General features: G+C 42.7%; 1 long non-coding RNA gene across 2 annotated transcripts in view; it reads left to right on the top strand.

The window, feature by feature from the left end:
* LOC109283019 (uncharacterized) overlaps positions 1 to 20,117 on the top strand; it is a 160,648-nt gene extending 140,531 nt beyond the window's left edge. For both annotated transcript variants that reach the window (XR_009460689.1, XR_009460690.1), the window contains exons 5-6: positions 18,019 to 18,053; positions 19,237 to 20,117. This is a non-coding gene — a long non-coding RNA (uncharacterized LOC109283019). The remainder of the gene's footprint in view (positions 1 to 18,018; positions 18,054 to 19,236) is intronic.
* The last annotated feature ends 293 nt before the right edge of the window (positions 20,118 to 20,410 follow it).

Here is a 20,410-nt window from a genome sequence, read left to right as displayed (position 1 = left end):
TATCAGTGTGCTAGAGGCAATATTTTTTATAAGACCAACTAGATATTTAGTCCATGATTTTTTGTATCCAGTAGATCTATGAAGTGAAATTTGGAAGTTCATTTAGAAAGGGTGTTTTGTAAATTTCCTTTGACGATTAGAGCTAAGAGAGTGGAGAGAGAGTGGTTATCTTGTGAGAAGTGTGCACCCACAGGTAATTGGGAATTTTTGTCTTTGATATATTTCCAGTGTGCATTCATTCTGGTACATAGTTGTTGTTTGGTTTCTCCTACGCATTTTCCATCAAGGCATTTAATGCAGGTGTAAGATCCAGGAATGGTAATGGTTCTGTTCTTGGGGGTAGTTATTGTGGGAGTGGTGGAGATGTGTTGGCAGGTTTTACATTTTTTGTCCCGGCATGGTCTGGATCCATTCTGTGTGACTTGAGTCATAGGACATTTGCTTTTGGTGATGAAGTTTGGTGCTTGTTTAAACACTAGGATGGGTGGTTCTGGAAATCTCTCTTTAAGAATTAGGCCTTCTTCCAATATGGGTTGCAACTGTTTGAAGATTTTCCATATAGGGGCCAGGGAGGGATGGCATGTCATAACTAATGGTATGTGATTCATGGGAATTTTCTTTTTGTACTGCAGCAATTCTCCATGTGGTATCTGGGTGGCTCTTTCAAAAGTATGATCTCTGTCTCTGGAGAAGCGTCCTTGTTGGGTGCAAGCCCTTTTGAGATTTGTGAGGTGACAATATTATAATTGTTCTTGGGGTGTAGCCATGATATACTTCACTGCAGTGCCCTCTAGCCTGATTTTTGAGGGCCCCTTGGGATCCATTCCAACTCTCATTCAAGGCAATAGCAAATTTCCCTTGCTAGCAGTGATGAGAGATCCTGCCCAAAGAATAGATACTTGGAAAGAAGGCAAAGAAAGGAACATCAGAGCCCTCCTCTGTGCCATATGCATATTTGGTAGTTAAAACCTGTGATGGTCACACTAAGCTCTTGTAATGAGCTAGTGCAGCAACAAGTTATTTAAATTTTGATAATTAACTCTAGAATTCATCCAAAGAAATCATGCTTACTATGAGTACCTTTGTTACTGGTATTGGAGAGCCAGTGACAACCTAAGACTTTGTATTTCAAAATGTTCCTAGTATTGCTAATATGTTGTAAACAGCAGCTCCATTTAGCTTTGGAAGTGGCTGCATTTCACTGATGCATGAAGTGAGCTGTTCATTTCCTTCCCTGCAGCTGCAGGGATGGAGTGAGGGTTACTTAGTGAATGTTTGTTAAGTGTTTTGTGATCATCACCATTTTTATGGTATTACTCCACAGAACAGCTGACTGCATGTTGTTGGCTTACAGTCAAAGCACATTCAGAATTTTTTTAGTGAACTGCCATTGCTGGCCTGAGTTGAGACAATAAGAGGATGCTATTATGTAACTGGCACATGTAACTTGCATAATTGTAATAGACTTAATGATAAGGGCATCATTTTAATCAGAGGCATCACACTTACCAGTTATCCCAAGCTGGATTCAGATTGTGGGACTCCTTTCAGGCTGCATTTGGACCTCAAGGAGTCTTGTGGGCCAATTCCAGACCTGGATGAAGTGGAGTAAGCGGTGGGGTAAGTGGTAGTGCAGGGGTTAACATACTCATTCCTTGCTCCTCTCACCACCAACACACATCTGCAGCAGGGTTGTGTAGCTAGAAATTTAGTGTCAGGCCCTGTCCCCAAATTCCTAACCCATTTGGGAGCTCTGTGGGCTGGATGAATTAGCATTGTGGGCCAGATCCAGCCTGCAGGCCATTTGTTTGACATCTCTGAATTAGAGGAATCAGAAGTTAGAGGGAAAAAATATATTAGGTAAGCACCTCCCTCTCTTTATATTAATATCCCTTAATGTATTCTAGATCTTTTCCATCTCATGGCAATGAGATCACGTGGCTGATTTGTTTGGTCTGGGTTTTGGTTTGATCAGTAATAAAAAAAAAAGTGTTATGAATTTTCATTCAGTTTGGGCACACGGGAGCAGAATAGCAGGTTTGAAGAGGGTCTATTGACATGAAAGAAAAGATAAATTCATAGAACAATAAGGGAGGAGCAAGCCAAAAGTGAGGATGAAGGAGGTTAGAGGAAGAAGAACAACAACAACAACAACAGGTATGATGGTTATTGGAGATGGGAAAATGAGGCTGTTTTGGTGAGAGAGGGAAAACAGAATGACAGAAGTAATGGCTGGAGTCAGTAGTGACAAAATTCAACAATCATAGAGAAGCAAGGCTGGAAGGGATCTCAAGAGGTCATCTAGTCTAACCCCCTGCCTGAGGCAGGATCAACCTTATTCAAAGCATCCTAAACAAATCCGTTGTCTAACATCTTAGCAAAGCTACACAGTCAACCCTCAGGACACACAGAGCCAGCGGCTTAGTGGTTAGAGCCAGCGGTGTTACCAGCATCTGTAGTCAGGGCACAAGCTGAAGTCCAACTGGGGTTCATGCACCAAGCCCGAGGGGTTGCCAGAAAGTGGATGTCAGGAAGTGAACCAAACTCCAACTGCAGTTCTGAAGGTCAGGGGCTGGGTACATGGGCAGGAATGCAGGAACAAGCACCAGGAAAGTCATATGGGCAAGAGCTACTCACAGATTGAAGCTAGTCTGTTGTACAGCAGGGGCCAGGTGCTGCAAGAGCTCCTTAAAAGCAGCCTTAGAAGCAATTATCAGGCTGAGGCTCAGCTGGCTCTGCTTTGGGGGTTGAGTGCTGCTTAGCTACAGTGCAGAGGCCTAACATCAACCCTGACACAAGACAAAATCCCAACCTGCAAGGGGGACCACAGAGACCAATGTTCTGCTGCTGCAAAAGTTGTTAAAATATGCCTGAGAGATACTATGAAAAGGGCCATGCCCCCTGCTACAGAGGAAGGCCAATCCCCCCTATCTCTCCCCCCCCAGTCCATACCAACAGACCATGGGGTAAAATTCCCTCCTGACCCCAAGTAGATCAATCGGTCTGACCCTGAGTGGAGCGGAAATGCCGTCCAGTCAGAAACCTCTGGGTTTTAGTCCCAGCAGGAGCTCTATCACACCGAGTCAAAATCCCCAGCCTCAGCTGCAGCCAGCACCCAGCGCCTATGAGAAAAGCTTAAAGCCCTGACATACATAGTAGCAGGAAGGAAAGAAATTCCCTCCCGGCCCCATGCAGCAACCAGCAAAGCCCAGAAGCATGGGAAATATGCATAATAGAACATAGGCATAACTGTACCTAGATCCTCCTTGACCAAAGGCTGTCCAACCTCTTCTTGAACACTTCCAGGGATGGAAAGTCCACAGCTTCCTTAGGCAGCCAATTCCATTGCCTCACTTCTCTAACAGTGAAGACGTTTTTCCTGATATCTAGTCTAAACCTACTTTGCTGCAACTTCAACCTAATGTTATTGGAATCAGGAAATTAGAAGCGTAATGTTATAATATAAAATTGTGCTATGAATGTCTGACTCCTGTTTGAACTGAAGAAATATTAACAGGTAATGCTAACATGCTCCAATACTTTTATCCAGTACAAGTCAGTAGTGGTGAGTAACTGGCAAGAATTCCAATGTCAAGAAGTTGTTACTTCCATGTAATCTGTATCTCTTCAACTACACCCAAAAGCACTGCAGATATATAATTTGTTTTAAGCATATAAGGGGTCAGAATTGTAGGTTGTGGATTTCCTGGAAAACCAAAGACTGGCCATGAATTACTAATTATATTATTTGGAGACATTCTTCTGTCTGGTACTCCTCTTCTGTACAGTGATTGAAGTCATACCTAGATAATAGGAGTCAACTGGTGGCATTAGACAATTGTGTAATAGAATTTGCTATGCGACTTCCCTCAAGGATCTTTCATATCTCCCTCTTGTGAAATAATAACTGAACACATGGTATTGTCTAATCAGTACACATTTATACAGATCTCATGTGTTATTTTGCAAATTCGGTCTCTGCCCTGGAGGAATGCTGACTAATACTGGTGCTATCTGCCTCATCTATTTCCTCAAAATAGAGGAAATCTGGCTCCTGGGTAGAGATCACTGCTAGGAATAAGCTTTCTCTTCTGTCAAGCCCCTGTTTATCTCAGTGAGTTAAAGTAAATTTCAAGCAAGAATTTATCTATGAAAATTGGTTTGAGTCACACAGTTCCACAGAGAGAGAGGAATATCAACTTCAGAGTATCTCTTGTAGAAGTGCAATTTCTTATCTGTAGCTTTCTTTCCCTTGCCCCTATTGCTAGAAATATTGGTGGCAGGTCCAGGAGGATAGAGCAACAATCTAGCAATTACTGTATGGGTATCTTTGGAATACTCTTCCTCGTAAGATGTTTACAAATGGATATAATTTCCCTAAGTATTCTCCAAGTGGCAATTATCCAGAATAATAACACAATTTGATGTGAGTGTCTTGGTGAAGTCTTGATAGTCTCATGTCATGACATGGGGTTTTAGCTGATTGAAGATGGAATTATTTATTTAACATGACACATCTACTTACTTTTCATTTAAAGTGTTACCAGATGAGGTCATTTAAGGTAAGGGTGGCCAATCCATGGCATGTATGCCACAAATGGGGCACACAGCTGCTTTGTATGGCACATGGAAGATCTGGCAGAGAATAGGGAAAAGACTGCAGATAACACAGGGAGGAGAGAGAAGAACAAGCAGGGGAAGGGGACTGGAATGGCACTTAGAGAAGAGCCGGGGCTTACTTTATGGGACACCAGCCAAAAACGTTGCCCTCTCTGCTGATTTACAAGTCATATATGATAAAAAATTCCAGCTAACTTGCACTGAACACTACTACAAAAAGCAATAGCATTAAATGTGCTCAAGAGAGACTCTCAGGCAGTCCTCTTCAAGTGCAAAGATGGCAGCTAGCTGTTCAGCCTCAAGTTAAAGAAGGTAAATGAAATGAAAGAAAATGAATAGATGCTTTGGGCATGATCAATAATTTGGAAGATACCCAAGCAGGAAAACTATTGTTTTAGGAGGTAATTTTTTTTCTGGTAAACCAGTGTTTTTTTTCTGTTTTATAACAGAGAAAGTTGTATCTTTTGTAAAGAAACAGCTAGTGGGATTAACTGAAGCAATGAAAATGTGTATTTTAAATTGAATACTGTTTTCTTCAAGGACCTAAAATCATCATTGCTCACTCTCATAAATGGGAGCCAAATAAAATCTCTGAGCCATGTAGATTAACAATTCTCAAATAGCCCTGGAATAAAGCAAGGGGATTTACTTGCATCTGTAAATGCAAAGGGAGGTAGTGGATATTTGTGTAGTCTGATGTTATAACGCTGTCATTTTAGTTAGTATTGAAGTTCATCTGCATATGTTCTATGCACAACTTCAGTTAAGAAAAAATAGCTACCTGCTACAACACACAGAAATCAAATAGATTCTTCATTTTCATTTGCTATCTGTACAATGGTAGATTGTTTAGCTTTCATAGTTTATTTTGTTGCTTTCAACAGTATGATTGATCATGCTTTCTCATTCTCCTTCACCACTGGGATTTGACAAAGATTTTCTTTCATCTTGAAAAACTGCTCACACTGAAGGTTTCCTTTGCCATAGTCCCATACACTTGACACATGCTGTCCAAGAAGGCAGGTTGTTTCTGTTCGGTACTTCTTTCTGAAGGCTGGTTTTAAAACTATTGAGTTTGATCTCTCTCTTGGTAGTGAAAGATCATAAACAAATATGTCTTTCAAATTATTTTTCTACTGCAAGCCTTTATGATCCCATCCCAGGAGACAACTGGACTAATTCAATAAGCAATGGACCATAAGGCAGTAAACTGATACACTGTTAATTTTTATTGCTGAAGTTTCTTTCTATGATTCCAGTCTGAAACCTATTAATATTTTTATGATTACCTATTTTTTATGGCTGCACTGGCAAATCTTTCTAATATCATATCCCTTATCGAAATTTGTTGGCTTTTGCAGCAGCCCCCTACAGAAGAATAAAATAGATCAAATGAATTGTAAAGAGATGGGAAGAGGAATGGAAAACAATGTTGGTCAGAATTTGCATACAGCACACCTGAATGACTGCTCCATGAACAAAATCTAGGAATGGTCTTGGAAGAGAGAGCATCCAGATGCTGATAAAAAAGGGAGTAAGGGATGGGAAGGAATAACAATGGAAATGAAACCAATAGTAGAACTGGTTTCTTCCAGATGATAAGGATCTATGCATGCTCCTGTACTTTTGTAATCCTTTGGTATCTTGGATTGCTTGACACATTTTATTTTATCCACTTCTGTGGGTGGAAGATAATTTATTTTTACCCTTATACTCCAGCAGATAGGACAGGGGACTGGAAGTCAGGAGAACTAGGTTTTATTCCCAACTCTGCCATTGACCTGCTGCATGATCAACTAGGGAGTAAATCCCCCCATCTCTGTGCCTCAGTTTTTCTTCCCATCTCTCCCCTCCCTCCCCCCTTCCCCTATTTTTAGGAATGGTTGTCTTAAGGATGGAGAGTTTCTATGCATATGGGTATAGTGTCCAGTAGAATGGATCCCTAATCGATCGATTGACATTCCTAGGTGGATGCTGTTGATGATGTTTGGAAACTGATCTCATTGATTATGAATGCACACTTTGATTTGTTAAGCAGAACTGAATTAGCTACATTAGTGGTCCTTCAGGTCCATTATGCCTCCAGCAGTTGCTTTTGCTTGATCCTTCTGTGCAAATAAAAAAAAAATTCCGTAACGTAGGTTGTCAACCGTGCAAAAGTTTTCATATGGGAAAAATTCCTTTCTTTCTCCTATAGCTTCAGCTGATGCCCAAAAGCATGAAATTAAATTATTACATTTTTGCAGGGAGAAATAAAATTTTATTTTTGGTTGGAAAATTATCTGCTACCTTTCAAAGTCCAGTATATGACTCTATAATTTCCTGAAGCAGCACATTTCACCAGCTAGCAACAAATTGCCGCAAGAAAATTTTATCTTTTTTTCTTTGAGATCAGCTATTATAGTGTTCTTTTTACTATAATAGCTCAGCTAACTCACATTTGGGATTAGAATGGAGGTTCTGTGGATCAAAATCTACTTTCAACTCAACTGTATAAATCTGACATTACTCTAAATTTATACAGAATAACTGAGCTTAATTTGATTGGAGAATTGGTTGTAAATTGGATAATTATCCTTGATGAAAGGATTTGCAGGAAAAATGAGGACAAATGAATTTGTGAAAGTTGCTGTGCCCACTGAATCATTTCAAATCTCCTTTTAAAGTATGTTCATCAACATGGTCATTATCACTGTCTGTTATGCGTTGCAGTGCCCTGCACCATAACTTTCTGCTTGGCATGCCAACAGTGAGTCATCATACTAGTGGGGCACCCCAAATTAGGTCAATAAAAAGACAAAGGCTACTCCAAAAGGTAAATCTTTTAAACCCATGCTTAGATGTTCCAAACTCCTGTGAAGTTGCTGACTAATCTTAATTGATTCCTAAATTTCTGTCTCTAAAGACCTCTGTGCTTCTGCAGCTGAAAAGAGAGAGAGCTGCATTAAGTTTGCAGTGGTGGTATGCAGCTCAGCATCGAGTTTATACCTAAATGACATCAGGATTGACAAATAAGCCATTACTTTTATCATCTTTGCCAGTGGGGCCCAATCCATATGGTTTTCTTACCATTCAGGCTTTGTACCAAATGCTGGAAGAGGAAGTGATGCCTTTTTCCTTTTATTGAAAGGCTTAACTTTTTAAAGCTATCACATGGGATGTGGGAGACTGAGTTTAAATCCTTTATTCCTTAGGAAATCTGAATTTATATCTTCCTCCACTCCAAAGAATGCTTAAACTACCAAAATATAGAGAATTCTGGAGTACTGGGACTATTGCAATCTTTCCCACTGACACCATTCCACTTTGCAGAAATACCGGCAATTATATATTTACTGAATCATGGACTGAATCCAAGATCTCTGCTCTTCCAGGTAAGTTCATGAACCACTGAGCAATAGGTTCATTCTTTTTCTTCATCTTGCTCTGGTCCATTGGATACTTAATTTTCCATGCAAAATGGAATGGCTTTCACAAGAAGATTGAGGGAGGCTCGCAGCAGAAATGTGGTTGTCTTGATATACTTCTGGGAAGTAGAAGATGTGAGTTCAGAGCCCCTCTGAAGCAGAGACTTGAACCTGGATCTCTCACATCCTGGGCAAGTCCTTTCACTCTTAGGCTTTTGGTAAAGGGGGAAGTAACTCTGAGTCCTGGAAACTCCACAATTCACAGCCCAGAATTAGGGACTTAGCTGTCTTTCACAAATGAAGCCTAAGCCACACCTTTTTCATCAGAACAGTTAGTTTGGCAGCTTTGTACACAGGGGCTTTTGTGAATCCTACTGAATCCTTGTGAACATGTTATCCAGAAGTGTGATTGCAATTTGAATAGACATAACCAGTCTTGGAGATGGCTAGCAGTATCTCCATGGCATCGTGGTGCTAACATCTAAATATCTGTCAGTGGTCTCAGATGTATACTTACTGCCCAGACTGCTGAACCTAGTTTAAAACTATCCTGGGTTTGCGTATACATGCTGTGATCACAGCCTCACAGTATAGACACACTTTTAGACCCTTGGCAGATATTGCATTTTAGACATGATTAACCAGTTAATCATATCTTCAGTAGTAACCTGGTCACACGTTCATGCAATTAACAGTGCAATAAAACAAGGAATAAGCTACAAGGTTGTTACACCCGATGTGCCCTCAAGGCCGAGAGTACCAATCATGTGACTATTGCTCCCAGCCTCGGGGTGTATCAGAGCTCTGACTCCGATGCTCTGGGAGTACTAATCAGATGAGGGCAGCTCCCAGCCTCATTGGAGCTCTTGACTGATATGTGCTCAAGGCTGGGACCCATGATCATCTGACTCTTCTGTATAGTGATTTAAGCCATACCTAGATAATAGGATACTAGGGAATCCTGGGTTCCCCCCGCACTAGTAATGTGGTGCTATTTGGATCTGATCCCTGATCTCACAGTCACTCCTCCTGCCATGCATGTATAAGATGGCAGGAGGTATGATTTTTGGGATTGTGGATCAGCTTCCATTGTTCCTTTAATTGAATTCCTGCCAGGGGCTTTACACACCCATGTCTCCTCATGCATTGACGAATAGCGAGCCTGCCTGGGCACCTAGCTTTTGACTAATGCTGATTATATAATATGGTAAAAGCACCTTAAAATTAGGCATTGCAGTATTGAGTGCTGTGAAGCCTTGGGCAGATTTAGCTCATCACTAGTATTAGATTCTGCCAGTCATGTCCATGTAAAATGGGAACATTTATGTCATAAGATATTATGTGAAGATGGTAAATTGGATACCAAGGATGAAATTCACTCCTGGTGCAGAAGTTGGGTAGAAGATTGCACAGTAGTTCTACTTCAGACTTATTTGGTGACAAGTAATCAAATAGATTTTTATACTGGTCTCCTGCTTAGGGGAGAATTGCATGCCCAGTGAGCTGCTTTGGGATGGTGGGAAAGGAGGAGATATAAGATCTTCATATGACAAAAATGCATTGGGGAATGGAACTCATGTCATTTTTTTCACCAGGTACAGGCCTAGTATTTTTCTAACTTTGCAATGGAAAAGTTTGCGAAAGTAGTATGTTTTTTGCTTACTGAAAAAACTTGAACTTTAGCATAGTTCTAACACCTTCCTTTGTATATGGATTTATGAATACTAAGTTGAATTAAAATGAATTTAAGCCCTCACACCTAATTCACTACAATATGCCTTTTTATAGTAAGACATCTTCAAATAGGATTAAAGCCCTCCAATTTATAAGAGGAAATCACAAAAATGTTTTAACAGTCTAAGGTTTTATTTCTACTTGCTTGGAACACAGATTGCAGGAGCTGAAGGTTTGCTGATGGCCTGCAGGGTCCTTAAACATATTATTTAAAACTGTTAAGTTTAAACAAGGTTTTCATTGATTTGTGCCACTTTATTTAATATCTTCTGTTGTACTGAGAGCCCTTCCTTTTAGATAATATTTTAAATTAGATTTAACCAGTATTGTAGATATTTAAAACTGTCAGAAATGATTTTTTCTGCAGTTTGTTGTTAAAATATTTTTCTTTTAAATGGTATAGATGTGCAAGATGCTTCTCCAATTGCTCTGTCAGGAGGAGGCTTGCAAAGAATAATTATTTCATGACATCACCTTTAAAGGTCCCCTTAGTGAGAGATTCAATACATTTATAAATCATTATAATCCAAAGGTATTAAAGAAAGAACATGGGGAGTATAAAAAAAGAAAACAAAACCTCAATGTTGATGAAAAGATTGTTTCATCTCTATCAATTAAATGTTTGGCCTCTTTATTAACACTGACAGAAAGGCTGTCAATTAAAATGGATATGTACTTAGTGACATAATTGTAAGATTGACCTGCATTAGATTTTATGTAGTGACCTCCAAACAGAAAGGGTCTTATCTCATTACCAACTCTCTCCACTATAAGTGATTGATATTAGACCTAACCCTACACCCAGCGAGGTAAATGGCATAATTCAAAATTTCTTGTAGTAGTTACAGGATCAAGCCTCCTTTAAGGCCTTCTTCAACAAAAGAGAGGTATCTGATTCAAGAGTCTTGATATCAAGACACATTGAAATTAAATATTAAAGGTAAAGAAACCAGCATAAAGAGCAGCAAGAAAACTGACATGCTAAATCCCACAATCCATCCATTTCTATGAAGTGCATCATCTCTGTCCTACAGAGAATTTAACACATGAATTAAAATAATATCTATGTCTATTCCAATAGAAACACCTAAAAGACACAAAATAATTATTTATCACAGGATAATTCTCATTCAAAGGTTTACATTTTTTTTCCAAGGCAGAATCACTTATGTTCTTGATTGGTTTAGTTATTTTCCTGATCTGCTTTTCATTTGCCTTTGACTGCAAGCCATTCTCAGAAGGAAGAGTGGGGATGTCCCATAACAAACATCTGGTGTTGTCTCATGCTGAAGAGAGAGTTCCCCTCCCCCTTCCTCCCCATGCTTTTATCTGGAATCAGCAAATACATTAGAAGACCCTCTCCACTGAGATTTGCTGCAATAGTGCTCTTACATTTGGGGGCTTCATTTTTTCTGAAACACCAGCCTGCTGAAATGCATCATGTACTCTGGGGTATGGGATGCTGCTATCTGAATTAGTGGTGGAGAGCAATACATCTCCAAGAAAAGGGAGTGGGGTTCTGTTCAAGATGGTTGGTGTTATTCATATGGAGGATGAGAACATTGGAGTGTCTCAAGATTGATGACTAACAGGTTTAGAAGGTTCCAACACTAGCAAACTTCTGAGGCTTACCTGAAGCAAATCTTAAGGAGTAATGAGAACCTCTTCATTTATTTGTACTTTAACATGAAGTGACTAGCTGTTTCATCCTCTCCCCAGTACTCATGATATGACAGAGGAATCCAGGTAAACAAAACAATACAATATTAGTAACTGTTATAGAATTAGTTCTATCCTGCCTCAAAATGTATTGATATTACTAGTTTGTTATACATTTTCTCTTTTGTCAGTTAAATTAATCTTTCCATGCAAGCAATACACATATAGTCTATATTTTCCAGATGACTTTGCTTACCTCTTATCCCTTTTCAGCACATAATGTACTGTGGCTCTAAGAAAATTAATGCTTCCAAGTGTAGATGTTTTATATGAGTCAGCAAAGCTAGCACGGAGTTGATGACACCTTGTATGCCCAAGGGAGCTGACATTCACAGCTTAATAATTTTTTTTTCTGATCTTGTGGCAGATTATAGTGCTATAGATAAATGGGCCAATGAGTCTATTTGAAAACATTATCTTGTGCTTGCATAGCAATTTATGTAACTCACATTGCAAGAAAGAGCAAACATGAACATAACCCATTAAAGGCACAAGTCAAGAATAACCCAAATAAATTCAGAATGCTGCTGTTTCAGCTGGTATTAGCTGAATCTCTTTAACCTTTGCCAGCTCTTTTAAGCAGCAAATTTCTTCATGCTGAACTGGGTCTCCATTTGAGTGAAATGGAGATTGGAATTTCCACAGTGAATACATAAAGGAACTCTTTGTCTCAGTCATTTTATTTGTGCATTTAAAAAGTTCCTATTATATAGCTAGCTCAGGGGGCAACCTAGAAAAGTGTTGAGATATTTTGCATCACTCAGAGTGTGTCTACACATGCCACTAGTCATGACTAAATTTATTGTGCATTAGCTTAATGCACAGTAAGCAATTTTTGGCAGGTGTCTACTTTTGCAAGGATCTGTCGCTAAATTTAGTGCCAGGTCACTCCAGCCCCACAATGTCCCTCTGTGGCCACCAGGGGGGAGTGCCAACCTATGGCGCCAGCTGCACTTGTCAGCCATGTTTGTAGCCAGACCTAGCTGCCAGCACTTGGCAGCCATCTTTAACCCCCCCCTCCCACACACACACTGTGATTGGACAGCCACTTCCAGCATTGAGAGAAGCAGCCTGGTACAGACACAAGCAGCATGTAGCAGCTCTACTTCTGTCTCATCTGCAGTCCTCAGCTATGGCTGCCCCAGCCCCTGGCCCTGGCACCCAGGAACAGGGTCCCCAGATTCTGCTGGCCACCTTGGTCATCTTGCTGGCCCACTGCCATCACCATCACCTGGCTCATAGCTATCTCGCTCCATCCAGATCCCCTGCACACATTCACTGCTTGTCCAGCCACCGCTCGCCCTCCCAGGTCCCCACTGCCATGCAGCTGCTGCCACCAACCATTATGATGAGGGGCTCGAGGAGGTCACCAGTGGGGCTGCCATCACTCTCCTGGCCCTCCAGCCCCACTGCCTCTGGGCCTGCTGCACCAGCCACCCCATGGTACAACGTGACTCTGATGATGAGTAGTGGGCCAACGTTTTCAGGATGACCTGGGCCACCTTTGCTGACCTGCTTCACCAGCTCTGGCTCATCTGGAGCACCAGGACATTGGCATGTCCCTGGCCCTCCCCACCAACACCTACCTGGCCCTGGTGTTGATCAAGTTGGCTATGCCTACCAGCCTGCTCTATGTGGGGCACTTGTTCAGGGTGGGCAAGGCCACCATTGGGGAGGCTGTCCTTAAGGTGTATGGCACCCTCCTGGATGTGCTAGCAGACACAGTCCTCTGTATCTGCAGCCCCCATGTAGTGGTTGCAGGGTTCCATGCACTGAGGTTCCCCCAGTGTATCAGGGCCCTGAATGGCACTCACATCTCAGTCATCAGCCCACCCCATGCAAATAGGTCCTATTGTAGCCACAGGGGTTCCACTCAGTGGTCCTGCAGGTAGTTGTTGATTGCCATGGGACCTTCACCACATCAGTGCCAGCTGGGTGGGCAGCATGCATGACATACATATATTCTGGAACTCTGGACTGGTTGTGCTCGTGGAGAGTGGGTGCTTCAAACCAGGAGTAGAGGACCTGCAGCTCGGTGCCATCATCATCCCACCCCTCCTCATTGGGGATCCAGCATACTCGCTACTCACATGGCTAATGAGGCCCTACACTGGGCACCTGGACCTCTACCAGACTCATTTTAATTGTTGCCTTGATGGACCCATGCCCTTGTTGAGTGTGCCTTCAGCCACTTCAAAGGCCATTGGTGGTCCCTCATGGTCTGCCTCAAAGACAGAAACCTCCCCCTGGTCATCATAGCAGTGTGTGTGCTGCACAATATTTGTGAGGCCTGGGGAGAGGTGTTCAGGGAGGTGTGGGCAGAGGAGGCAGGCTGGGTGGAAGTGGCCTGGTGGTGGGAACATGACCTGCAGCACTAGCACCAGCAGACCTGCCAGCAGGGGCCAGGGCACCAGGTGTGGGAGGTTCTGGCAGACCACCTCTTGGGGCAGTCACACCTCTAGCCTGCCTGCTCTCTCACCCACACACCCACTACCCCCTGCCCACCCCCAGCACCACTCTCAGGTGAGGCATATGTTTTGAGAAAAAAAAAGCTTTATTCCCCTCACAACATCCACCCCATCCCTCTCCCTTCTCCCCTCAACACATAGAGCCCTCTTGTCCCTCTCTCCCCAACAGAACCCCTCCCCCCTCAGTCAAAAGAGATCCTTCCTCTCTCCCTCCCCAACAAACAGATCCCTTCCACCACCCTCTCCACCAACAATAACAACTCTTTCCCTACCTCTCTGCATACTGGGGGGGGGAGGCTGGGACCAAGGAAGTGTGGGTGGGCCAGGTGGGGAAGGGGGCCAGGGGATAGGGATGGGGATGGGGATGGAGCTGGGGCCATGGCCAGGGCTGGGGCCAGGGCTGGACATGTGGCAGGAAACCGGGGCAGGGGTGGGGACTGGGGCTGGGAGGAACCCCCCACCACAGGACTTACCACGTGGCCAGAGCTGGCATGGCTGGTGTAGCTGGCAGCTCAGTATGGGCCTCCCTGTCAGCAATGGCATCTGGTTGCACCCAGTGTTCATGGCCTGCAGTGCACTACAGACTGGTGTTCAGCCAGGGTCCCCCAGGGACAAGCTTGTGCTGCTGGTGGCTGGTGATGTTGTGGCTGGCTGCTCCTTATGGCAGGGTCTGGGGCTGTGGAGCTGGCAAGGCAGCTATTAGCTAGGGCTCCCCTAGCTGCTAGTGGGTGCAGCTGCCAGGAAGGTGGGCAGGGTGGGGCACTGAATACCTGAGAAGCACTCCTCCAGTGACATGTTACTGGAGGGATCAGGGTGGGGTGGGGGTTTGGAAAGGATGCCCCTGCTGGTGAACACTGCAGGGTTGAGGCTTGGTTCCTGGGGTGCCAAAATCCTGGTCAGCTGGTGCATAATGTTCATGGTCTTGTGGTCATGACTGGACCAATGATTGTGGTCAGTCCTGGCCACCCACTGTGACTGCAAGGCCTTGATCTTTGTGTGGCTTTGCTGCGCTGATTGGAAGTGCCCTCACTGCAGCATGCCACCTGACAGGGCCTTATATATGTGAGTGTTTGAGCACCTGCCCCATGCAAACTGCTTCTGTACCTTTGCATCACCTCAGTGTGCCACAAGGTTGCCAATCTCCTCCTGGCTCCATTTGGGGCCCTGGGTAGAAGGCTCAGGCACGTGCATGTGGGCAGGGCTGGGCCTCAATGGGGAGGATAAGGATGACATCACTGGTCCCGTGCCAGCTCTCTGGGCTTCCACATGACTGTCCCTGTGTGGCCAGCTCTGGGCAGTTGCCAGCAGTGTTCAGCACAGGAACACAGTAAGGAACTGGGAGCTGTGCAGCAGGGGCAAATGTGCCACAACACCTGCAAACACAGGAAAGACTGCTGGGGGTGAACAGCAGCAGGGAGCAGGTGCTGGCCCTGATGCCAGAGATAGATAACCAGCCAGAAGCCCTCGGGAGATTTCAGTGCTGGACAGGGGATGCAGCATGCTTCAGCCCTTCACAACACTCACCTGTGGTCAAGCAGCAGCTCTGGCAGTAGCTCTGGTTGTGTCTTGTCTCGGGGAGCACACAGGGCCTACACTGCTCCTATGCAGTGTGCCCCAGGAAACAAAATGACTGCTGGCTTTTATAGCCTGCTGCTAGGGGCTGCCATAGATGCAGCCCAGCCCCAGGGCAGGAAAGGTCCCAGTCAGGAGCCCTAGGGCTGGGCTCAGGCTGCATCCCTAGTGGCAGGGCAGAACTAGCACTAAACCAAGTACTGGGTCACATCTACACATGTAGATCACGACTAAATTTGATACCTTCAAATGCGGGTATCGGGTATCAAATGCAGGTATCAAATTTAGTTGTGATTAGCCATTTTTACTGCACAGTAAGGGTGCACACATGTAGACATGCACCCGTACTGTGCAGTAAACTAGGCTAAGGCACATTAACAAGTCTCATGTAGACACGCTCACTGTATAATTCTTTTCTTCCATTCCTGCCCCCCAAACTATCAGATCCCAAAGTAGAAATTAAGGCATACTGATAGATGAGGCAAAAAGAAAAACAATACCAAACCTTTATTGCAGAACAATAGGCCTATCTCTTCAGTTACTGCTTTTGGGAATTGTGTGTTTTATCCTTTGTGCAGATACTGGATCATTACAGTTTTTAATTAAAGTAAATTTATTTATCAGATTAAGCCATTACATAGTGATAACATGTAATTAAGGTAAGACTTTGGAAAGTGCCATACTATGAATGACTGGGTAGGCCTTTTTTAAAGAAAAGGCTGGCTTTTAAACTTTTTTTTTTTGAATGAGGAAGCAGTAAGATTCGGTTACTCCTTGGACATGTGGGAACAAAAGGAATAGTTTATTCAGAAATGAGTCACGAGTTCTGTGCTGGAGTGACAGGGCATATCTGATTATCTGTAAACTTTTTTCTGGATGGCCAAATTTTTTTCTATCAAGAGGTTTTTCAGTGGAAAAACTGGGGGTTTTTTTGAAAATATAGAGGGAAAAACCCATCTTTTCTTCAAACCCAAAAGATAAAAAAAATGAAAAATGTGTTTTCAGTTTTTAGCTGTGGAGATAAACTTTCAGTTCAGAAATGCTTAATATTTTCCTTTTGATGTTTTCAGTTGAAATAAAAGGCTTTGACATTCCCAAATTAAGCACTTTAGCTGCATCCTTCTGGGTTCCCACAGTGATGAACCCAACCTACAGCTCCTAAAAGACAAACACCTATTCTCCGCAGACTATTCATTTGAGCTGGACTATATATCCAATAATGAAATGTTATAAGTTATACTATAGCGCATCAAGGTAGATGTGGGTCTGGCTCTGGTTCTGGGTTTCACCCAGGAGAAACTACAAGTGCATAGATGTTCAGTATTGTTCTCCCAGAGCAAAAACACGTGCTCCAGAGAAAAATAACCCAAGAACAGCCAGGGTTAAATCACTCCCAGGAGAGTTACTACTGGGGGAGTGAATGTCTGTACACATTCCCTTCTGAAAAAAGCCATAGCACAATTCTCTAGCTTCCCAGGGTGCTTTGTTCCTTCTCCTTCCTGCTCCAGGAGGCAGTGTATCACTGATTAGACTCTACTGCCCCAGCCCACCAGGGAGCAGAATGTGCCCCCTTCACAATCTCCACATTGTGCTCCAGGGAAACACAGGCTGACTCTGATCACTCTGGGTCAGGCAATCAGGGCTGCCCTGTGCACTGCTGCCATCTGTCTCCAGGTAGACTAAGAGAGTCTGCAGAGCATTCTGAGATGTATGTACAAGATGCCCTCTGGCTAGGCAGCAACAGTATTGACAGATCTCTGCTTTTCAGGGACTTAGCATTCAAATGTTTGTTCAGGTGTTCCTGAGTAAGTCTTTCTACCAGGAGAAGAAACATGGGAGAATTCTCCCAGATTATTTGAATGTGTGTATAGAGCCTTAGTCAGAACATTGTGTAGGGCAGGTAGCTTTATAAGTTACATATTAGGTATGCAATCAAATGCTACGATGTACAAGATAGTTGCTTGTAAGTCTGAAAGATCAGTATAAGTCTTTGACTCTAATCAATCAAAAATTTATTTACCTAAATTGAATGTAAGTAAACCAAAATTCAAAATATTTATCATTTCCCGGACCCAACAGAACTAGATTTCCCAGACAGAAACACAGATCTGAGAGATATACAGTACAAGAATACTCTATCAAAGGTACAGAGAATTTTAAGTACCTTAGCATTATCATAACTATATTAAAATATGTTTGGTTTATCATATCATGTTCTTTGACATTCTGTTTTGTATGTGTGCGCTGCCTGTCAGTTAGAAAGTCAGCATGTCATGAGGGATCTTTACTACAGAAATAGTGTCACTCAGAGCATTCAAATGAGCTGAAAGGAAGAGAGCAAGGAATACATGACAACTGAAGGAAGGCTTGTTTGAGGTGACTCTCAATTTATTAAGTTAAAATATAGAAAAATGTGTGTACAGAAAATGGATACATTACAGGACATGTCCTGAAATACACTTGAGTTTATGCTGAAAACACTTGTCTTTTCTTTGCAGTTTTTTAGTGCAAAACTTCATGCAATGGATAAACGGTAAGCAAATCCAAATTCTTAAAACAAACAAAAATGCATGCTGAGTTTATAAAGTGAATGTGCCCACCCATATAAAAGTTAAGCATGTGGAAAATCAAAATAGGGCAAAAAGATTCATATAGGGCACTTCTACACATTCATTAATCCTCAGTGGTTACTGCACATTTAATTTAGTACTTGCATAATAAAGTACTAAATAAATGCATAAATAACCAGAGTTACTGTGTAGTAGTGCTGGCGAATGCCTTTTTAGTGATGCTATTGCGCAGTAGCCTAATAATACTGCGCAATAGTATATTAGTATTGTGCTGTGACACACTACTGCACAGTATTATTAGGTTACTGTGCAGTTAGTGTCTCATGTAGATGCGCCATAATGTAGATTTTCTCTCCAGTGGATTTTCTTTTTTAGCCCATCTTAAGTTAAATTTGGCACCTGCCTGAATTAGTTTCACAACATCACCAGGACACATGCATCAGGACATAGCTGATGGGTTTAGAGTAAACATGAATCAATCCAGGCTGCAAGCCCTCTGCCCCTGAAAGAGGGTTAGTGTGAATTATTACCAACCGAGCATAGGAAAGTAGGAATTTAAGTCACAGGTTGGTTCCCAGGCTGCTGCGATAGCAGCATGATGACATGATATGTAACTGGGACAATCGCACAGAATGTTTAGGAAAGAGGGTGAAAGAAGCAATAAAGTTCTGATGATGTTATAGCCACCTGCTTCAAAGTTTTGGGGAAAACATTCTGAGTTTTCCTTTTGATGTGACTTTTATCAAATTATTTTTGTATAAATTACAATTACATAACAAATGAAGAGAAAAAATCAAAACAACGATGTAAAACTATTTTCTCTGCAATTTTCTTTTGCTTAGAATTTTGATAGTTTCTGGTTACACTTAGTATAAATACAAAGCAAAATTTGGAAAGTATTAAATCTTCATAGAACAGTTTCCATCGTACACATAGCTTTAATTTCTGCTCTTTCCTTATTGAAAGTGATGGAGTTTGGCTAGAGTTTGATAGAAAGAGGTTGGCTAGAGTTTGATAAAAAGAGGTTCAGTAATTGTGTAGGTTTTTTATGTTCTCTCTTATCTCTAGTTCTTAGTTTTTCTTTTATTGAGGTAAAAGGAAGAGTGAAACTTTGACTTTGAATAATATTATTGTTCTTTTCTTCAGGTTAGCAACCAGCACATATTGGAATGGCTGTTCTGATTCTATGACATATTACTATAGTTGTACCAACATGAGCCTTAGGACTTCAGTGGGCTCAATTCTTTTCTTCCAATAAATATGCCATTGATCAAAGGGAAGAATTCTGCTGATGCATGTCACAACCCAAGGGTGTGATTTTTGTTTTGTGAGTGCTTCGGCACTGCTAAATTGTTCCCGCTAAATTGCAGCTTCTTTGCACGGTGGAGTTTTCTGCTGCAGAGGAGAACCCTGGTGCAAAAGAATTCCCGCCACCAGTAGCTTTCTTTGCAGGGTGCATTTCTTTGTTGCAGCACAGAAATGCACGTTGCAAGGAGTTCCCGCCATTTGTATTCAAATTTGTGCCCCACCATTGGCCAGTTCTAAATTATTCCTACGTGGCGGCTAGCGATTGGCTTGCTAGCTGTATAAGAGGCTTGAGTGGTTTCCGCCCAAGTTGGAGGACTCCATGAACACCAGGAGGAGGAGACTTCACGTCTTGTGAAGATCTCTAAGCGCTGCGAAGCTATTGGACCCAGCGTATTCAAAGAAGGCAACAGGGGTCTGATCAGCCTCTAGCCTCTCCCCGTCGCCGAGCGCAATCCTCGACGTATCCCTCTTCCCTGCGCGCACAAGTTCCATGGAGCCTAGCAAACTTCGTGTGAGTCTATTCAGAGCTCTTTTCTTCGAGTACTTTCTTCGGTTGGCGCGACGGGCTCGCGGTTTAGAGCCTCCAACCGGATGGGCTAGAAGAATGTTCACGGGAAGGAACTCTAGTCCACCTCTCTTCTTTTCTATCTGTAACTGTAACTCAAGCAAGTTTTCCTGCCTGCACTGCGACCATCTTCGGTGTAAGTAAAATAATCTTAAATCAACCATTAAGCGTCCGTGCCTAATTCTAGCATGCCGCCTGTTTTCTCCGACCCGGCGTGCCCGGGCTGCTGGCCACAGCCCGCGCGGTGCGAAAAAGGGCCCGGATCTCTCCCGGCCTGCACAATGCACAGGAAAAACTCCATTGATTTCAACAGGGTTGTTCTAGATCTACATGTGTATGAATGACAGAAGAAGTAAGCCCTATTCAGTTTAGTCAGAGTATTGTAATTATAATAAATTATATGAAACCTTATTTTTTTTTCAGATTTAAATTTGTAAGGTGTGCTAC

The sequence above is a fragment of the Alligator mississippiensis genome, chromosome 3 (assembly GCF_030867095.1).
Source record: "Alligator mississippiensis isolate rAllMis1 chromosome 3, rAllMis1, whole genome shotgun sequence".
Classification (NCBI taxonomy): Eukaryota; Metazoa; Chordata; order Crocodylia; family Alligatoridae; genus Alligator; species Alligator mississippiensis.
Note: the sequence above shows the minus strand (reverse complement) of the source record. Positions and strands in the feature narration are given on the sequence as shown.